This window comes from Chiloscyllium punctatum, chromosome 37, assembly GCF_047496795.1.
Source record: "Chiloscyllium punctatum isolate Juve2018m chromosome 37, sChiPun1.3, whole genome shotgun sequence".
NCBI classification, from domain to species: domain Eukaryota; kingdom Metazoa; phylum Chordata; class Chondrichthyes; order Orectolobiformes; family Hemiscylliidae; genus Chiloscyllium; species Chiloscyllium punctatum.
The window spans coordinates 9,548,915-9,568,213 of NC_092775.1; positions in this window are offsets into that span (position 1 = coordinate 9,548,915).

The window sequence follows — 19,299 nt, forward strand, 5'->3', positions numbered from 1 at the left end:
CTGTGTGTCTGTCTGGGGTGGGGGTTGTGAGTGTGAGAAAGTGTGTGTGTGTATAGTGAGTGGAGTGTCTTAGGTCTGTGAGGGGGTGCATGTGTGGGAGTGTGTGTGTCTATAAGGAAAGTGTGGGTGTCTGTGTGCGCGTCTGTGTGTATACCTGTGTCCGTGTGGAAGTCATGTGGCTGTTATTTCGAGACTAAGTTCTGGTTTTGTTCAGTATATGATGTACTTGTACTTATTGGAACAACATTCCATTAGAATCTTGCTTTTTTAAAAATTTCTAAACAGACACTACCTCCAAACAGCTGTAGTGCTTATTTTATGTGCATGTATGTGTAGGACACAGTGAAGAAAGAATGAGTACAGAAAATTTTATTTGTATTCCACCACCAGGAACAAAAAACACCCGAATGGCCAATGGCAAGCAGTGCCGTGTTCCTTAAGGACAATGCCTAAGTGATCAAAAAAGTGAAGGGGAGGATAGGAGTTAAATCAAAATAGAATCAGAGGGAGAAATAAAACACTCCACACACGGCAGTGCCCACCTTTCCCTGAAAACTTCAAGGGTGTTGGTGGGCAATGGGTGCTCCTTCTCCAGGGACACCTGGGCCCGAATGTAACCACAGAAGGAGGGCAGACAATCGGCCATAACAACCCCCTCCACGGCCGCTGCCTGGACCAGTTAATGGCCAGCCTGGCCAGGCCCAGGAGCAGACCCACAAGGAGGTGGGGGCAGGACAAAGATCAGGAGTGTGGGAAAATCTGGATTTATTCAGGCATAGTTAGTAGGGAGAAGGGATTTAGTTGGTTTGTTAATAGTTTAGTTAATTGGGTTCACTGTTAGAGTTAGATAAATAAATTTTTGCTTGTTGATTTTAAAGTGTCAGGGATTTATTTTATTTAACCACTGGAAGTTGCTGAAGAGCAGATTACACCACTTTTCACAATTATAGATTAGATTAGATTCCCTAGTGTGGAAACAGGCCCTTCGGCCCAAGTCCACACCGACCCTCCGAAGAGGAACCCACCCAAACCCATTCCCCTACATTCACGCCTGACTAATACACCTAACATTATGGGCAATTTAGCATGGCCAATTCACCTAACCTACACATCTTTGGACTGTGGGAGGAAACTGGAGCACCCGGTGGAAACTCACGGAGAAACGGGGAGAACGTGCAAACTCCACACAGACAGTTGTCCGAGGTGGGAATTGAACCCGGGTCCTGGCGCTGTGAGGCAGCAGTGCTAACCACTGAGGCACCGTGCCACCCTAAGTGATGTTTTGAATTTAGTTTTTAAGAGAGGGGTTAACCTCTGCTTTATAACAGTAACTACCTGCTGTTCAATAATGAGGAAAAGCAAGAGATTGTGTGTCACAGTGTCACACAACTGCAGCCATCTAGACAAAGTGTATTAATCTCATTACTCATTGCCCCTTGCCTGAAGGGGTTGTACCACTTTATGCATAATGGCGAATGTTACATTGTCTTCATTATACTGACAGCAAATTCCAAAAAATTAAACAGGAACATAAACAGAGAAACATGCACTGACTGGGGAAGATATTGATCTGTCAAAATGCCTTGTGACCTAACTAAAAGAACATATTCTGCAATTATTCAGCAAAACAAAAATTGCCACCTTGCAAAAATATTATGAATGATAGCGGTTTAGCTGAGAGGGGACTAAAAGTTGCAAAATTATTATATTCATCAGTATTTGTTTGAGGATGTGCTTACTGCATACAATAATTGAAGATAACAGATCTCTCATACCTCTGTCTGCTCCTTTGCAACTTACATTTGACCCAAAACGGATTCTGGACATGCATTATGCTGAATTACTGTGTTCTTCATTCATAGCATGTTGACTGGGAGGTGTGTAGGACAGTTTTAGAAGGGATCGCTATATTTCCTGCTGCTATAGTGAGATGTCCTGACTATACTAAAACGAGACCGTTAAACTGTAGGAATCTAAGGGGTCAGATTGCTTGAACAGGGCAATCATAGAATGGTGCAGCACAGAAGTAGACCAGCTGTTTGAGGTCAAGCAGCTCTTCTGTTAAATGCATTGTCCTATATAACAGAGTGCAGCACAGTCCAGGCCCTTCAGCCCTCGATGTTGTGTCCTTTTACCCTACTAAGATCAGACTAACCTATATACTCTTCATTGGACTATCTTCTATGTGCCTATTTAAGAGTCGCTTAAATGTTGCTAATGTATCTGACTCTATACAGAGAGCGATGGCTGCATGGAATGCACTGCCAGCGGTGGTAGTAAAGAACCTACCTCCAACATCTCCCATAAACCTTCGTTCCCCATGGTAGGCTAAAATCCATGTACACCACACCCACTGCTCTACTTTCAATGTGTTTTGTCATATCCTCAAAGAATTCAATAAGATTTGTGAGACATGATCTGCCCCTCACAAAGCCATGCTGATTATCTTTACTTGGAAAACTATAATTTGACTAATCATAAATCTGGTCGCTCAGAATCCTCTACAATACTTTACCCATCACAGACATGAGACGGACTGGTCTGTAATTCCAAGGATTATCCCTCTTTCCTTTCTTGTAAGAGGGAATAACATTTGCCACCCTCCAATCATCTGGCACTCCAGTGGACAGTGAGGATGCGAAGATCATCAGCAAAGGTGCAACAATCTCTTCCCTCACTTCCTGTACTATCCTGGGGTACATCACATCTGGCCCAGAGGCTTTATCTATCCTTTTGATTTTCTAAATTTTCAGCACATCCTTCTTAACAACAACCTGTTCAAGCAGATCAGTCTGTTTCACGCTGTCCTCACATCAATATCATTGTCAGATTTAGTGACACAAACTCTATCGGCCCTTAAGCTTGGTAGTGAGGTTGGGGAAATAAAAAGCCTTTCAGACAATGAATATTCATTGTCCAATTTCACAAGAATCAAGACAATTCAAATCAATATTTAACTTGGAGCTAGATGATGAACTTACTAGATCTTGTCTAAGAGGTACAAATTCCTCCCAACTTTAGGGTGGGGGAAGTATCTGGAGATTTCTTTGCAAAAAAAATCATAAATGATTGCCCATCAGACGGTTACATTCTTTAGTGTGGAAACAGGCCCTCCGGCCCAACTGGTCCACACAGACCCTCTGAAGAGTAACCCACCCAGACCCATTTTCCTCTGATTAATGCACCTAACACTATGGGCAATTTAGCCCATCTTTGGACTGTGGGAGGAAACCCACACCAACACAGAGAGCATGCAAACTCCACACAGACCTGGGTCCCGAGTACTGAGGCAGCAGTGTTAACCACTGAGCCGCTATAGTTTCAAAGATGCAGGCTGATGAAATGTTAATAACATTCCAGATGAAATGTTAATAAATACTCCTATCAAGTGAGCGTCAAATTAGCACTTTTATGGTTAAAAGTGTGATTGAGCTTTTTTCTTGGTACTCTGGCCAGCATTTATCCTTCAAGCAGCATGACTTAAAAAAAGTGTTACAGTTGGTGGAGATTACTGTGCAAAATGTGACTACCAAGTTTCCTGCATTACAACAGTGAAATACAATAGAAATGTAATCATCGTGACGATAGTGTCAGTTCCTCCTTACTTGTTGGTGAGGCAGCAGCTGTTGGCACTTATGTTAGCTTTTTCAAGATCTCTGGTTTAGCACAATGAATGATGACAACATACAAAGCAGCTGACTCTGATTCAACTCATTTGAAGCTTGGATTATGATCCAGGGCAGAGGTCAGGAGTGGAACTATTTGGAAACATTATGATCAACATTAAAAAATCCCTTGACAAAGTCATCAGAGTCTCAAACCATAAAAGAGGAAGAAAAACTATGCAGTTCTGGAAAACTAAACTCCAACTATTCATGGTATTTTTGGTACATAAAATCAACCTTTTGTCTGCCAGAGTGTAATAAAATGTCCCATTCCCTTTTAATAAGATCAAAGAAATTGAACAGGAACAGACCATTTGGACAACTAAGCAGACATACCATTTAATAAAGTCATGGGTGGCTTTATTGTGGCCTTAACTTCCCTTTACTGCCTGTTACCCTTAAGAGTTTTGGTCAAAAATCTGTCCAACCTTCCTTGAATGTCTTCAATGATTGAACATTGCTTTTCGTAGAAAAGAGAAGCAATTACTCTTTATCTTTAATTGGAGAATCTATTTTAAAAATGTGACCAGTGTTCTGGATTCCCCCACAAGGGGAAATGTCTCAGTATGCTCCCTTTTAAGCCCTCCTCAGAACCCAATCGGTTTCAAATAGCATCACTGCTTATTATCTTACACTCCCATGAATATTGGTCCAACCTACTCATCTTGACCTCACAAGGCAATCCCATCCCAGAAAGCAGTCCATTGAACATCCTCTGAAATATCCCAATGCAAGTATATCCCTTATTAGGTAAGACCATAACTTGTTGCACTACATCAGGCATAATTTCATAATTACCTTAGTGAGGCCAGAGGTCAGTTACTTGCCACAGAATTCCCACCTCAGATCTGCTCCTGCAGCTAGCTCAGTTGTATAGCCAGCGATGTTCATTTGCTGGTCAATGGTAACCCCCAGGGTTTTCATAATGGGGGAGGGTGTTCAGTAACAGCAATGCCACAATGTCGAGTAGCAAAATTTGGAGCTAGCAGTATTTGGCATTTATGCATTGTGAATGCTAATCATTAAGGCTGGAGTGCAAGCTCTTGAAATTAGAAGTCCATTCGGAGGCCTTCCAGAATAGCATCCAACTACAAAGGAAACTGGGAGAGTACTTCAACAAGGAAGTGCCCTCTCCACTGCTTTTGCAATATGGAGCCCATCTATGATGTGGTCCTTTGTTGTATACCTCTCTCAAAGCAGGCAGGGAGGGCTTGTAGATGTCGAAAGAGCACACCGACCTCCCATGAGTGCCCACATACTGTCAAAAAGTGAATAAATCCCCAGGACCTGATCAGAAGCTAGGAAAGCGATTTCTAGGGCCTCTTGGAGATATTTGTATCATCGATAGTCACAGGTTAAGTGCCAGAAGACTGGCGGTTGACTAATGTGGTGCCACTATTTAAGAAAGTGGTAAGGATAAGTCAGGGAATTATAGACCAGTGAGTCTGATGCCAGTGGTGGACAAGTTGTTGGAGGGAATCCGGAGGGACAGGATTTACATGTATTTGGAAGGACAACTTCTGATCAGAGATAGTTAGCATGGCTTTGTGCATGGGAAATCATGTCAAGCTTGATTGAGTTTTTTGAAGTAGTAATAAAGAGGATTGATGAGGGCAGAGCAGCAGACATGCTCTACATGGACTGTAGTAAGGCATTCAATAAGGTTCCCCACGGGAGTCTGGTAGGCAAGGTTAGATCTCATGGAGTACAGGGAGAAGTAGCCATTTGGATACAGAACAGACTCAAAAGGGTAGAAGACAGAGTGGTGGTGGAAGGTTGGTTTTCAGACTGGAGGCCCGTAACCAGTGGAGTGTCACAAGGATTGGTCCTGGGTCTACTGCTTTTCGTCATTTATACAGATGATTTGGATGGGAGCATAAGAGGTACAGTTAGTAAGTTTGCAGATGACACCAAAATTGGAGGTGTAGTGGACAGCAAAGGAGGTTACGTCAGATTACAACAGGATCTTGACCAGATGGGCTAATGGGATGAGGAGTGGCAGATGGAGTTTAATTTAGATAAATGCGAGGTGCTGCATTTTGGGAAAGCAAATCTTAGCAGGACTTATATACTTAATGGTAAGGTCCTAGGGAGTGTTGCTGAACAAACAGACCTTGGAGTGCAGGTTCATAGCTCCTTGAAAGTGGAGTCGCAGGTAGATAGGATAATGAATAAGGCGTTTGGTATGCTCTCCTTTATTGGTCAGAGTATTGAGTACAGGAGTTGGGAGGTCATGTTGCGGCTGTACAGGACATTAGTTAAGCCACTGTTGGAATATTGCGTGCAAATCTGGTCTCCTTCCTTTCGGAAGGATGTTGTGAAACTTGAAAGGGTTCAGAAAAGGTTTACAAAGATGTTGCCAGGGTTGGAGGATTTGAGCTACAGGGAGAGGCTGAACAGGCTGGGGCTATTTTCCCTGGAGCTTCGGAGGCTGAGGTGACTTTATAGAGGTTTATAAAATCATAAGGGGCATGAATAGGGTAAATAGACAAGGTGTTTTCCCTAGGATGGGGGAATCCAGAACTAGAGGGCATAGGTTTAGGGTGAGAGAGGGAAAGATAGGAGAGACTTAAGGGGCAACATTTTCACACAGAGGGTGGTGCACATGTGGAGTGGGCTGCCGGAGGAAGAAGTGGTGCAGGCTCATGCCTTTTAAATGTTGCAATTGTGTCTGGATGGGTATATGACCAGGAAGGTTTGGGAGGGATGTGGGTCAGGTGCTGGCAGGTGGGACTAAATTGGGTAGGGATATCTGGTTAGCATGGATAAGTTGGACCGAAGGGCTTCTGTGCTGTACATCTGTGACTCTAATTGATCTGATCCATCATAATCCATATAATGGAGGTTGAATGGAAAAGCCCAGTCAACCTGATTAATCTCTATTCAAAGATTTCTAACGAGTCCTATTGCTTCAATTCCCCAAGCTTGAATGGATGTTGGCCAGAACAGCTGAAATTGGGAAGGCAACATGCCAGATGCCTTATGATCACTGGGTACTATCTACCTCTGCTCCTGAATGATTGCAGGGCCTAAAAATTAGTGTATGTTCTCTAGTAATAAAGTAATACTAATACTGGCCTATTAGTGCTACCCACTATTGTCCAACTTCAATGGAAAACACTGCACTGCACTGTACAGTACATTTAGCCTGTGCATGATTAGCAAACCATGTAGAAAGATTCCCATTAGGCATGCAGTACATGTAGTATATAAAGTTCAGATTCAATATGAAGAATATAAATTTTATGTCACTTAATATTTTCATTTCAATACAAATTATAACTGAGACAGGTTAGGCCACCATTGTTACACAGAAATGTCTGCTTAATTTGAAAGCCTTTCCTTGAAATTCATGGAAACACTGACTACACAGTCCTTTAATCTTAATCTGGAAATATTCACCATTCAGCATAATGAATCATGGATACTTAACCAATACAATGCACAGCTAAGACCGTGGAAATAATGTCGCAACCATGGTGAACAACATATCGTCTCTAACCTAATTTTAAATGCTGACAGTCTCAAAATTTCAAATTCTGCGCTCAAGTGTAGTGAAACTGTGTCATAAAAAGGTTATCTTGCACTTGCTTATAAGATTGAATTAGTGCCGTCCAAACTTCACAACTACGTTCTGCAATATGAGAGAAGTTGGTCGTCCTCAACGTTCCAGTTGAGGTTATCATTGCTCCTCCAGAAAAGATTAAAAGATTGTTGTCATATCCACTATGTTGGACATCGTTTGGATCAAATAGTATTTCAAATCGACCTCCAACCATACATGGCAACATATTTTAACTGGAAGACCACCTGCAGATAAGTGAAAAAAAATATGAATTTTCCATCATAATTCTTTGGTGGAATATCAATGATGCATGCTAATGCGAAAGCTACAAGATAGGCTGATTAACACAAACTTTAAAAGTAAAATACATACTCACTGGCATCGGGGTAAACGTTGTAGGCATACCATCATCACCACCACCACCACCACCACCACCACCACCACCACCACTTAGACAGAAGCAGCTTTGCTAGTTTATCACAAAAGCAATTTTTTTGTTTTAAGGTATCCTGAAAACAATTGTGCATGCCCTCCTTTCTTTACCCTCCAATTCTACAGTCAGGCTGGGATTGGACACAGGAATTTTGATGAATAGTGAGGGATTTAGAGTCCTAGAGATGTACAGCATGGAAACAGACCCTTCGGTCCAACTTGTCCATGCCGATCAGATATTCCAACCAAACCTAGTCCCACCTGCAAACACCCGGCCCATATCCCTCCAAACCCTTCCTATTCATATACCCATCCAAATGTCTCTTAAATGTTGCAATTGTACCAGCCTCCACCACTTCCTCTGGCAGTTTAAAACAAATTTTTTTAAAAAATTAGTTTGGATTTTAGACAAGTGGCATATAGATGTTGGCCTGTTTTGGTGAAGGATTTAAAAAAAAAAATCAGAACCATGAACCAGAACCATGATTTTAAACCGGTGACTCCTGGTATATTTATGAAAGTTTCTTTATACAATTGGGAAGCTAATCAGCCGATTAGCTTTACTAAAGTCTAGGATGAGGAGATTTTTATTTTAAAAAATAATTTAATGACATCTGGGCTGTTGAAAAGAAACCTGACTGAAGTCAGATTCAATTATAGTCTTGCCTAGAAAGGGAAATTTTTCAGCACAGTTAAAGAAAAAATACCTCAATGAAATAGAATAGTTTGCGAAAATTCCAGAATAGGAGTGTTTGGTTAGAACAGTATGGATTACAAAAAAATCTCAAGCAGTATAAACTCTAATAAAAAATAGTAACGGAAAAGGCTTTCGAACTCAAGACCATTGTGCTTCTGCATCGATGAGACGGTCCTAACACCGACTCATGGCTGCTGTGACAGATGAGTTTGGGTTCCTGGTAATGTGATGGTGTTGAGGGGTTCAAGTGGGTTGCATTTTACTGTGTTTCAAACTAGATATAACAGCTTGAATGCTGGAGAAACTGAACAGGTCTAACAGCATCTGTGGAGAGAGAAAAACAGAAATATGTTCTGTCTAAAGCAGCATCATACCAGACTTGAAACTAACCTTTTTCCTCGAAGCTATTTCATGCTCCACAAATACTGTTGGTTATCTCCAGCATCCACAGTATTTCGCTTTTAGATTTAGACATCTTGGTTTCTATTCTGTAATAAAAACTTTTGTTTTATGCTGAAACAGAAACTGCAGCCATATATATGGCTAATGTTTCAGTGAAAGGCTGCTGTCTAAAGGAGATATGATTTATCAAGGCAGATCTCATCTGGGAATGAAACTCAAAAAAAAAACCTGCTAAGGATAGGATTGTGCAAACCATTAGATGACATTATGATTTCCTGTTTTCTTCAAACAAAAAACAAAATTGTCAGCATTTATCCTTCAATCAACATAGAACATAGAAAAATACAGCGCAGTACAGGGCCTTCGGCCCTCGATGTTGCGCCGACCGAAGCCTACCTAACCTACACTAGCCCAATAACCTCCATATGCTTGTCCAATGCCCGCTTAAATGACCATAAAGAGGGAGAGTCCACCACTGCTACTGGCAGGGCATTCCATGAACTCACAACCCGCTGAGTAAAGAATCTACCTCTAACATCTGTCCTATACCTACTGCCCCTTAATTTAAAGCTGTGTCCCCTAGTAACAGCTGACTTCATTAGCAGAAAAAGGTTCTCACTGTCAACCCTATCTAAACCCCTAATCATCTTGTACACCTCTATCAAATCTCCCCTAAACCTTCTTTTCTCCAATGAGAACAGCCCCAAGTGCCTCAGCCTTTCCTCATAAGATCTTCCTACCATGCCAGGCAACATCCTGGTAAACCTCTTCTGCACTCGTTCCAATGCCTCCACATCCTTCCTATAGTATGGCAACCAAAACTGCACACATTACTCCAGATGAGGCCGCACGAGAGTCTAATACAACTGCAACATGACCTCAGGACTCCGGAACTCAATTCCTCTACCAATAAAGCCCAGTACACCATATGCCTTCTTCACAGCACTATTTACCTGGGTGGCAACTTTCAGAGATCTGTGTACATGGACACCAAGATCCCTCTGCTCATTCACACTACCAAGTAGTCTACCATTAGCCCAGTAACCCATCTTCTTGTTACTCCTACCAAAGTGAATGACTTCACACTTAGCTACATTGAATTCCATTTGCCACCTTACTGCCCAGCTCTGCAACTTATCTATATCCCGCTGTAACCTGCCACATCCTTCTTCGCTGTCCACTACTCCACCGACTTTCGTGTCATCCGCAAAACTTGCTCACCCAGCCTTCAAGCCCCTCCTCCAGGTCATTTATAAAAATGACAAACAGCAATGGTCCCAAAACAGATCCTTGTGGAACACCGCTAGTAACTGCACTCCAAGATGAACCTATACCATCAACTACTACCCTCTGTCTCCTTCCAGCCAGCCAATTCCTAATCCAAACCTCTAATGCACCCTCAATGCCATACCTCCGTGGTTTTTGCATTAGCCTGCCATGGAGTACCTTATCGAACGCCTTGCTAAATTCCTTATACACCACATCTACTGCTTTACCCTCGTCCACTTCCTTGGTCACCTTCTCAAAAGAACTTAATAAGGTTTGTGAGGCACGACTTGCCCTTCACAAAACCATACTGACTTTCCTGGATCACATTTTTCCTATCCAGAGTGAGGAAAGACAATATGAACCAAATGATTCAATTTAAAAAAAAAGGGTCTAGTAGCAGAGATACTTGCAGGAATATGTATATAAATCTTTGAAGGTGGCAGGATGCAATTGAGAAGGCTAAAAAGCCATGATCCTCAATTAATAAAAGAACAAAACACAAGCAAGGTAGTTATTCACATAATATCACTTTTATATGCACAATCCAGAATTTCTTGCACATTCCTAAATCCATACTGAAATTCAATACAGCTATTCAGATAGAGCAACCAAAACAGCACGATAGTAGATTTGTAGCCTGAGTATTGAGAAAAATTCCAAGGATAGTTATTAAATCAAAAACACGAACCACAAGCAGCTAATGCAAACCTTCTAGAGTTGGGCCTGGTCCAAAACTTGAGTCATCAGCATCAATTTTTTTTTTCCCTCTTATGTTTTAGACGGTGTTTTTTTTTAAATAAAGAAAAGCGACTCTCCAAAACCACAAACAGATAAAACACACTCAGCTAGCAAGTACAGGCATGCAATTCAATTCCTGTTATTTCCACTTTGGAAGCAAGTGCAGTAGCTTGTCAAACTGAAGGAACTTTAATTTATATATTGCCTCCAGTGACTTCAGGAGACCCCAAACTATTGCTTTTCAGATTCTCTCCCTCTGCATGTAGGGTAGAGACTATTAAAGGCTGACAGTGGTGGATAGGTGCATAGCTGGGATTCAAATATGGTGCTAGCATTGGAAATTGAAAAGGCGGCCCTGGCAATTTAACTATTGCTGATGTTGGTGAGTGGAAGGGTGGCACCATAGTGGTGTGATTTAGAGTCACACAGCACAGAAACAGACAGTGCAGTCCAATTTGTCCATACCTGTGTTTTGCCCATATATCAGGAAACCTCTTCTATTCATTTAAATTGTATTTTAAAATGTTGTAACTGTACCTGCACCCACTTCCTCTGGCAGTTCATTTCACAGATGAAACGTCCTACGAGAAAGAGTTGACCCTCAGATCCCTTTCAAATCTTTCTCCCCTCACCTTAGTTCTGAACTTGCCACGCTAAGGAAAAAAGACTTTTGCTATTCATTGTATCCATGCCCTGCATGACTGCTTTGCTACTAAACAATAAAGTTCAGGCCAAAGTTTCTAACCTGCATACCATCAAGTTTAATGATATTCTACTGAAGCGCAAGTAGTGAGGGAAGAAATAGCAATCCTATAACATTGATAATTGGAATCGTGTGCTGCAAGCTGACTGAATGCAACTGATAAGGCAACTTCTATTTCACATTGGCCACAAGGACCTGTACTTCCAGCAGGAACCTGTGTCCCACAGTCTGAGCTGCCTGCAGAGTTTTAGTTTTGCCCCTTTTAGGGACATAAAATAGCAGGCCTGTATTTTGACCGTTGCTGCATGTCATCCACCGCCCGGACACTGGGCAGTGGGGATCTCCAAAGGAGGGCTCCCTATGCGGGAGTCCTCCCCCTTTCTCTCGGGGATCTGGGAAAGACGGTGCTGCACGCAGCAGTCCCCTGCAACCGCAGATTGTGGTGGTTCATGGACTCCCAGCCCAACTGCTTCTGTGGTGCTATTGAGTCCATGGACCAGCTATATATTGGGTGTGGGTGCTTGCACTCCTGTTTTGATTTCCTCAAAAGCCTTATCCTGTTTTTGGTTGTACTTCAGTCCCACGCTCCTGATCTTTGGGCACTGGTGTGGAGGGGGAAGGGTAGGTCAGAGGACCTCCTTGAGAGTCTGCTCCTGGGCCTGGCCAAAGTGGCCATAAACAGGTCCAGGCAGCGGGCCGTGGAGAGGGTTGTTAGGGCCGATGACATTGCCTGCCCCTCTTTCAAAGTTAAAGCCCTGGTGTTTCTGGAGAAGGAACACATGGCATCTACCACCGTTCAAGATTTTCAGGGAAAGTTGGGCACTGCAGGGAGTGCAGTGTATTATTTCCCCCTCCAACTCTTGATTTAATCCCTGCCTTCCCCTTCACTGTTTGATCATGCAGCATTACCCTTTTTTCCTGGTGGAGGAAATTGAATAAAGATTTACACACTTGTTCTTCACCATCCAACACCTGCACATACACACATGACGAGTGCTAAAAGGAAAAAAGAAAAAAGTGAAGACCACTTCTGCCTGTTCACAGCGTGGATCCAAGCACACGAGAAAACTTCAAAGCTGAAGACAGTTAATGCAAGAAGTTGGCAGCTTCCAAACTCAGTACAAAGCATTCCTGCTACTCATCCAGAACATTCAATCTTATAACTTTCGAATACTAACATTGCAGTTGTATTGAGGAAAGCAGAAGTGTAAGTTTTGCCTATGGCCTGAAATCAAAACTCATGTAATGTTCACTTTCTTTCTGCACAGTTACGACCAGAAGCAGCAAGCATATTCCGGTGTCTTTTGTTTTTATTTCAGATTTCCAACATCTGCTGCATTTTATTTTCTACTAAGATCTGAATCAGTCATCACCCATGACAAAGGCAGCAGCGAATTGCACACAGAACAACACATTGGAGCTTACAGATTAAAAACCCTCTTTTGACATTTCTCAGAATTCAGCCCAAAGTTGCACTCAGACTTAAATAATTCTGTCAGTTTGGATTTCTTTGATAGTCTGGAACGGGACTTGGAAGCAAACTCGAATTCTCTGAATTTCAAGTGTTGAGATGCAGGCAGACATTTGTTTAATCATTTTGCACATCAGCTCTCCAAATGAGCCTTATGCAAAATGCCATTCTCCCTATCTTTACATGATTTATTGTCACACTTACCTAGTAACAAGATAGTGTTGTGTAGTGGTGCTGAGAATGGCGACATCTTACAATGCTGAAAAATAAAGCAAAACATAGAACATAAAAAAGGCAGAAAAAATTAAATAAAGTTTCCAACTTTAGTCTTGTTGTTAAGTGCGTCATCACAGGCCATAGGCCTGGTGACCAGGTGTGTGCCCCCTTCACTGCGCTGCCAAAACAAATGTCATCGCTCTCAGGCACCATCTTGCCTTCACCAACTCCCTTGGCAGACCTCACCAATGCAGATGCTGCTGATTCTGCCAGGTACCACACCAGCCCAAACTCACTTTCGCCGCCTGCTTTGGGTGCACCTCACCGATTCATCTGCGGGGACTTTTATTGGGCCAAAACTAGTTTCCGCTGCCTCCATGAATCAGTGTTGGATGCAGACGTGGCCGGGAACCCAAACTCACCACCGTAAGGCTGAGCTGCTGGACCGACTTGCTGCTGCCGATGCTATTGCCGTGACTGTGCTCTTCACCAAGAGGTAGGTGAAAAAGAAAATAAACAAAAAAGGATGTTTAGAGCAGATTGGCCCAGGTTTCAAATCCCTACTCCTCTGCCATCTTACTGGAAGTTCTTAACCTCTTATTTGACTAGAAAACATCACCTTCACGAATGCCTCAACTGAACAGTCTCCTGTTCACCTCCAGGCCGCACATTCCAGTCCCAAAACATTGGTCAAAACAAAACTTTTCCACACACTAAGAACGGGTCCTCTTATTCTCGATTTAAGATCCGAGACAGTTTCTCCCCATTTCCTCCAGGAGGAGAAAAAAAAAAAATGGCCTTCGTGACCATCCCGATATCTGTATTTGTGGTGGTCATATTGTTGCTCAAAGGCACTATAAATTAGAAGAGACACCCACTGAAATAACAGTGACATATCACTGCTTTAGTGTAGGAAACATGTACACATGGTAGGGCTTTTTTTGAGTGCTGGTTGAAGGATAGCTATGTCTCAATAACTTAATTTTTTGAAGTGGTGACAAGAAAGATTGAAGGAGGCAGAGGGGTAGACAGTCTGTATGGCCTTCAGCAAAAGCACTCGACAAAGTTTTAGATAGTAGACTGGTTAGTAAAGGTTAAATCACGAGATCCGGGGGAGCTAGACAACTGGACACAAAATTGGTTTGACGGTAGGAGACAGAGTTATGGTAGAAGGTTGCTTTTCAAACTGTGACTAGCAGTGTGACACAAGGAACAGCACTGGGGTCAGCTGTTTTTTTTTGTCATTTACGTGGTCGGCATGGTGGCATAGTGGTTAGCACTGCTGCCTCACAGGGCCAGAGACCCAGGTTCAATTCTCGCCTCAGGTGACTGTCTATGTGGAGTTTGCACATTCTCCCAGTGTGTGTGGGTTTCCTCTGGGTGCTCCGGTTTCCTCCCACAGTCCCAAAAATGTGCAGGTCAGGTGAATTAGCCATGCTAAATTGCCTGTAGTGTTAGGTAAGGGGTATGGGTGGGTTGCGCTTTGGCGGGTTGGTGTAGACTTGTTGGGCCGAAGGGCCTGTTTCCACACTGTATGTAATGTAATCTAGTAAATGAGGTTAGTTTACTAATTCACAGAAGAGTTATGGTAAAAGGTTGCTGTTCGAACTACCATACCAAGTCCAGATTATAGAGGAGGAAGTGCTGGAGGCCTTAAAACGCATAAAAGGTGGATAAATCCCCAGGACCCGATCAGGTGTCCCCGAGAACTCTGTGGGAAGCTGGAGGAGTGATTGCTCGTCCTCTTGCTGAGATACTTGTATCATCGATAGTCACGGGAGGTGCTGGAAGACTGGGAGGTTGGTTAATGTGGTGCCACTGTTTAAGAAGGGCGGTAAAGACAAGCCAGGGAACTATAGACCGGTGAGCCTGACCTCAGTGGTGGGCAAGTTGTTGGAGGGAATCCTGAGGGACAGGATGTACATGTATTTGGAAAGGCAAGGACTGATTCAAGATAGTCAACGTGGCTTTGTGCATGGGAAATCATGTCCCATAAACTTGACTGAGTTTTTTGAAGAAGTAACAAAGAAGATTGATGAGGGCAGAGCAGTAGGTGTGATCTACATGGACTTCAGTAAGGCATTTGACAAGATTTCCCATGGGAGACTGATTAGCAAGGTTAGATCTCATGGAATACAGGGAGAACTAGCCAAGCAAAGAGGGTTACCTCAGATTACAACAGGACGGGACCAAATGGGTCAATGGGCTGAGAAGTGGCAGATGGAGTTTAATTCAGATAAATGAGGTGCTGCATTTTTGGATAGCAAATCTTTGCAGGACATGTACACTTAATGGTAAAGGTCCTAGGGAGTGTTGCTGAACAAAATACCTTGGAGTGCAGGTTCATAGCTTCTTGAAAGTGTAGTCGCAGGTAGATAGGATAGTGAAGGTGGCGTTTGGTATGCTTTCCTTTATTGGTCAGTGTATTGAGTACAGGAGTTAGGGGGTCATATTGCGGCTATACAGGACATTGGTTAGGCCACTGTTGGAATACTGCATGCAATTCTGGTCTCCTTCCTATGGGAAAGATGTTGTGAAACTTGAAAGGGTTCAGAAAAGATTTACAAGGATGTTGCCAGGGTTGGAGGATTTGAGGTATAGGGAGAGGCTAAACAGGCTGAGGCTGTTTTCCCTGGAGCATTGGAGGCTGAGGGGTGACCTTAGAGGTTTACAAAATTATGAGGGGCATGGATAGGATTATTAGGCAAAGTCTTTTCCCTGGGGTCGGGGAGTCCAGAAGTAGAGGGCATAGGTTTAGGGTGAGGGGGGAAAAGATATAAAAGAGACCTAAGGTGCAACTTTTTCACACAGTGGGTGGTCCATGTATGGAATGAGCTGCCAGAGGATGTGGAGGAGGCTGGTACAATTGCAACATTTAAGAGGCATTTGGATGGGTATATGAATCGGAAGGGTTTCGAGGGATATGGGCTGGGTGCTGGCAGGCGGGACTAGATTGGGTTGGGATATCTGGTCGACATGGACAGGTTGTACATCTCTAGGACTCTAAGACACCAACTAGGTGCTGTAGTGGACAGTGAAGAAGATTATCTCAAAGTACAACAAGACTTTGATCAAATGGACCAAGGAGTGGCAGATTAAGTTTAATTTAGATAAATGTGCAGTGTTACATTAAGGCAAACCAGGGCAGTTAATAATAGATCCATGGAGCGTTGCCAAACCAAGAGATCTAGGTGCGCAGATGCATTGGTCCTTAAGGTGGAGTCATAAGTAAACTGTATGGTGAAACTGACATTTGGCACACTTGCCTTCATTGGTCAGTACATTCGAGTATAGGAATTGGGAAGTCATGGTGGAGCTGCACAGAACATGAGTGGGGCCACTTTTAGAATACTGTATACAATTCTGGATGCCATTCTATCGGCAGGATGTTGTTAAACTTCAAAAGGGTGCAGAACAGATTTACTAGCACATTGCCAGAGGGTTTGAATTACACAGAGTGAGGCTGAATATAGGCTGGAGTCTTTTTCTCTGCAGCTTTGGAGACTGAGGTTTCACATGCTGAGGTTTACAAATCATGAGGGGCATGAATAGCAAAAGATCTTTTTCCTAGGGTGGTAGTGGTGGTGGTGGGGGGGAAGAGAAATTGAAAACTAAGGGGCATAGTTTTTAAAGGTAAGAGGGGAGAGAGAGAGTTAGAAAGGACCTGAGGGACATTTTCACAGAGGGTGGTGCAGGAAGTGGTACAAATGTCTGGTACAATGAGAACATTTAAAAAGGCATCTGAATGGGTTTATGAATATCAAGGTTTGAGGGGGATAGAAGCCAAATGCTGGCAAATGGGACTAGGTCAGATATGATTATCTGGTGGGCACGGACAAATTGGAGCAAAAAGGTCTGTTTCTGTGCTGGATGACTCTACGACCAGGATATTAGAAAAGAACAACCTTGCTGTTATCAAAAAAAATTGTTTAACAAAATAAATTAACCCCAAAGGAACAGTCAAGTCCACATTTTAAAATCTGAAACAACTGCTCCAGCAACAATGTTCCCTCATACTACATTGGGAGTGTCAGGTTAGATTTTGTACAAGTCTTTGGAGTTGGGCTTGAACCCACAACTTTCTACTCACCAAGCCAAAGTTGAACACAACGGCAGGTTGATGTAGTGTGCAGGGGTAGGAGATGCTGATCAAAGGGAGCTCAGCAATGAGCCCATGTGTTTACCTAGTTTGAGGGACACTAGGCACCATTAGGGTGGAGGCATACATACATGGAATGAAGATGTGGTGAAAAGAATGCAATGTAACACTGTGTGCCTTATGTTTGATGTGGTACTGAATACAACATATAAAGAATGGTTTTCAAAGGACTTCAAAAAAAAAGTGTGTATTCACCCTAACAAAGATTAGGTAATACTTAGTCATGGAGCACTAAAATAATTTAACCATCATGACAGAATGATAGAAAAACAACAAAATGTTTATCTATACAAGACTATGTGCCAGGTGACAGTGAGTGACATTTCTTTGGCAACAGCAGGAAGGAACAGTCTAGATCAGAATTGGGAAAGCATGACCTCCTCCTTTCAAGTCTTGATGTGGTATCCATTTCTGCAGATTGATTTTTTAAAATTAAAATGTACATTTGATTGACATAAGATTTAAAAAACCTAGTTTTAAAACAGGACATGTTAAATGAAAGATGTTTCATTTAAAAAAATGAAGTTAGCGTTACAGATTGGTGCAATCCACTATAATAAGACTACAAGATTAATTAACTGCGCAAAATCACATTCACAATAATGCTATTAAATTTTAGATCAACAGTACAGCAAGTTACGAATGCAATAATGTGTACTCTATTAATTTTGTACAAACTTATACTAAAGTTATACAGATTACCAGCTCACATTCCCATCTCAGGAAAACAATAAATGTACAAAATCAAGCAGCATGAAAACACAAGTCGATTTATTAACCCTTCCTCACAGCACAGGGGTCAGAACATGACTACTAAACACTCTCAGCCATGTAATCTCCCGTAAGAAAGTCATCACAAACAAGTCCAGATATCACCTGGACCTAGTGCCATATTTTTAAAATTATCAATCGTGTATTCACAGAGGCGGTATTTTACTATACTAGATAGAAATCAGGATTACAAATACAGTCTTCCTTTTCTTTATTACAAAAGCCTTATTGAAATTTTGTAAACACTAGTTCTGTAGTATTTCCATCTGGTACACCCCAATGAAATAGCACCTCTACTGAAACCACTAGGTGTACATCAACATTTTTATTATGCTTGTGCACAATATTTGATAGGCTATGGGGAGTGGAACTAATTAGATAGCTCTTTCAAAAGGCCAGCACAGACATAATGAGTTGAATAACCCTTCTGTGCAGTTATACGTTGAATGTCTTAAGGGAAAACAATGATTATCAATGAACGCAGTCACTCCCCTTATCAGATTATAGCTTTCCATTTAATAAATAGTTAAGCCACACTATTAACACCATTGAACAGGAATAGGCTGAACATTCTGACATTTTAAAAGAAAATAGCTGATCTCCACTTGCCTGCCTTATCCCTTGATTTTTTGATTTGAGAATAATCAATTGTCTACAGCTCTCTGGAGAATTCTAAAGGCTCGCAACAATTCCTCATTTTGCATCTTAAATAATCAAGGTTCACGTTTTAGATGAGAACCCAGAAAAGGTGAACACTACAAGGTGATCAGCAGTGGTGTAAACAAGCATGTCAAAAAGCCAAATGGTGACATAGCATAAGTAAATGGGCAAACAAAAAAGTGGACAGAGGCAGAGTTTTTAGGGTTGACTGGAGGTCACTGAATTCTGAGATGAAGGAGTAAAGGTAGATGATTGATTTGAGGACGAATCACTCGCTGCAGAGCTTAAAGAGAACTGGATAACTGGAGTGTGAAGTAGTCAATGAGGCTGGGAAAGTTAGACATTTGAAGCAATGAAGGTGCAAGCACAATATGGATACAGTACTGTTAGTTTAGGAAGCATAGAGATGAAAGGAGGATTCAATAAAGAGTTGTCACCATTCATCAAGTCAAGTTTCAGATTCAGTCAGAATATCAATGCAATTAATCAACAAGATCAGAGACAAAGGTATGGGAAAATTTGGAATGTGCTTATGTCAAGAAGCATATCTT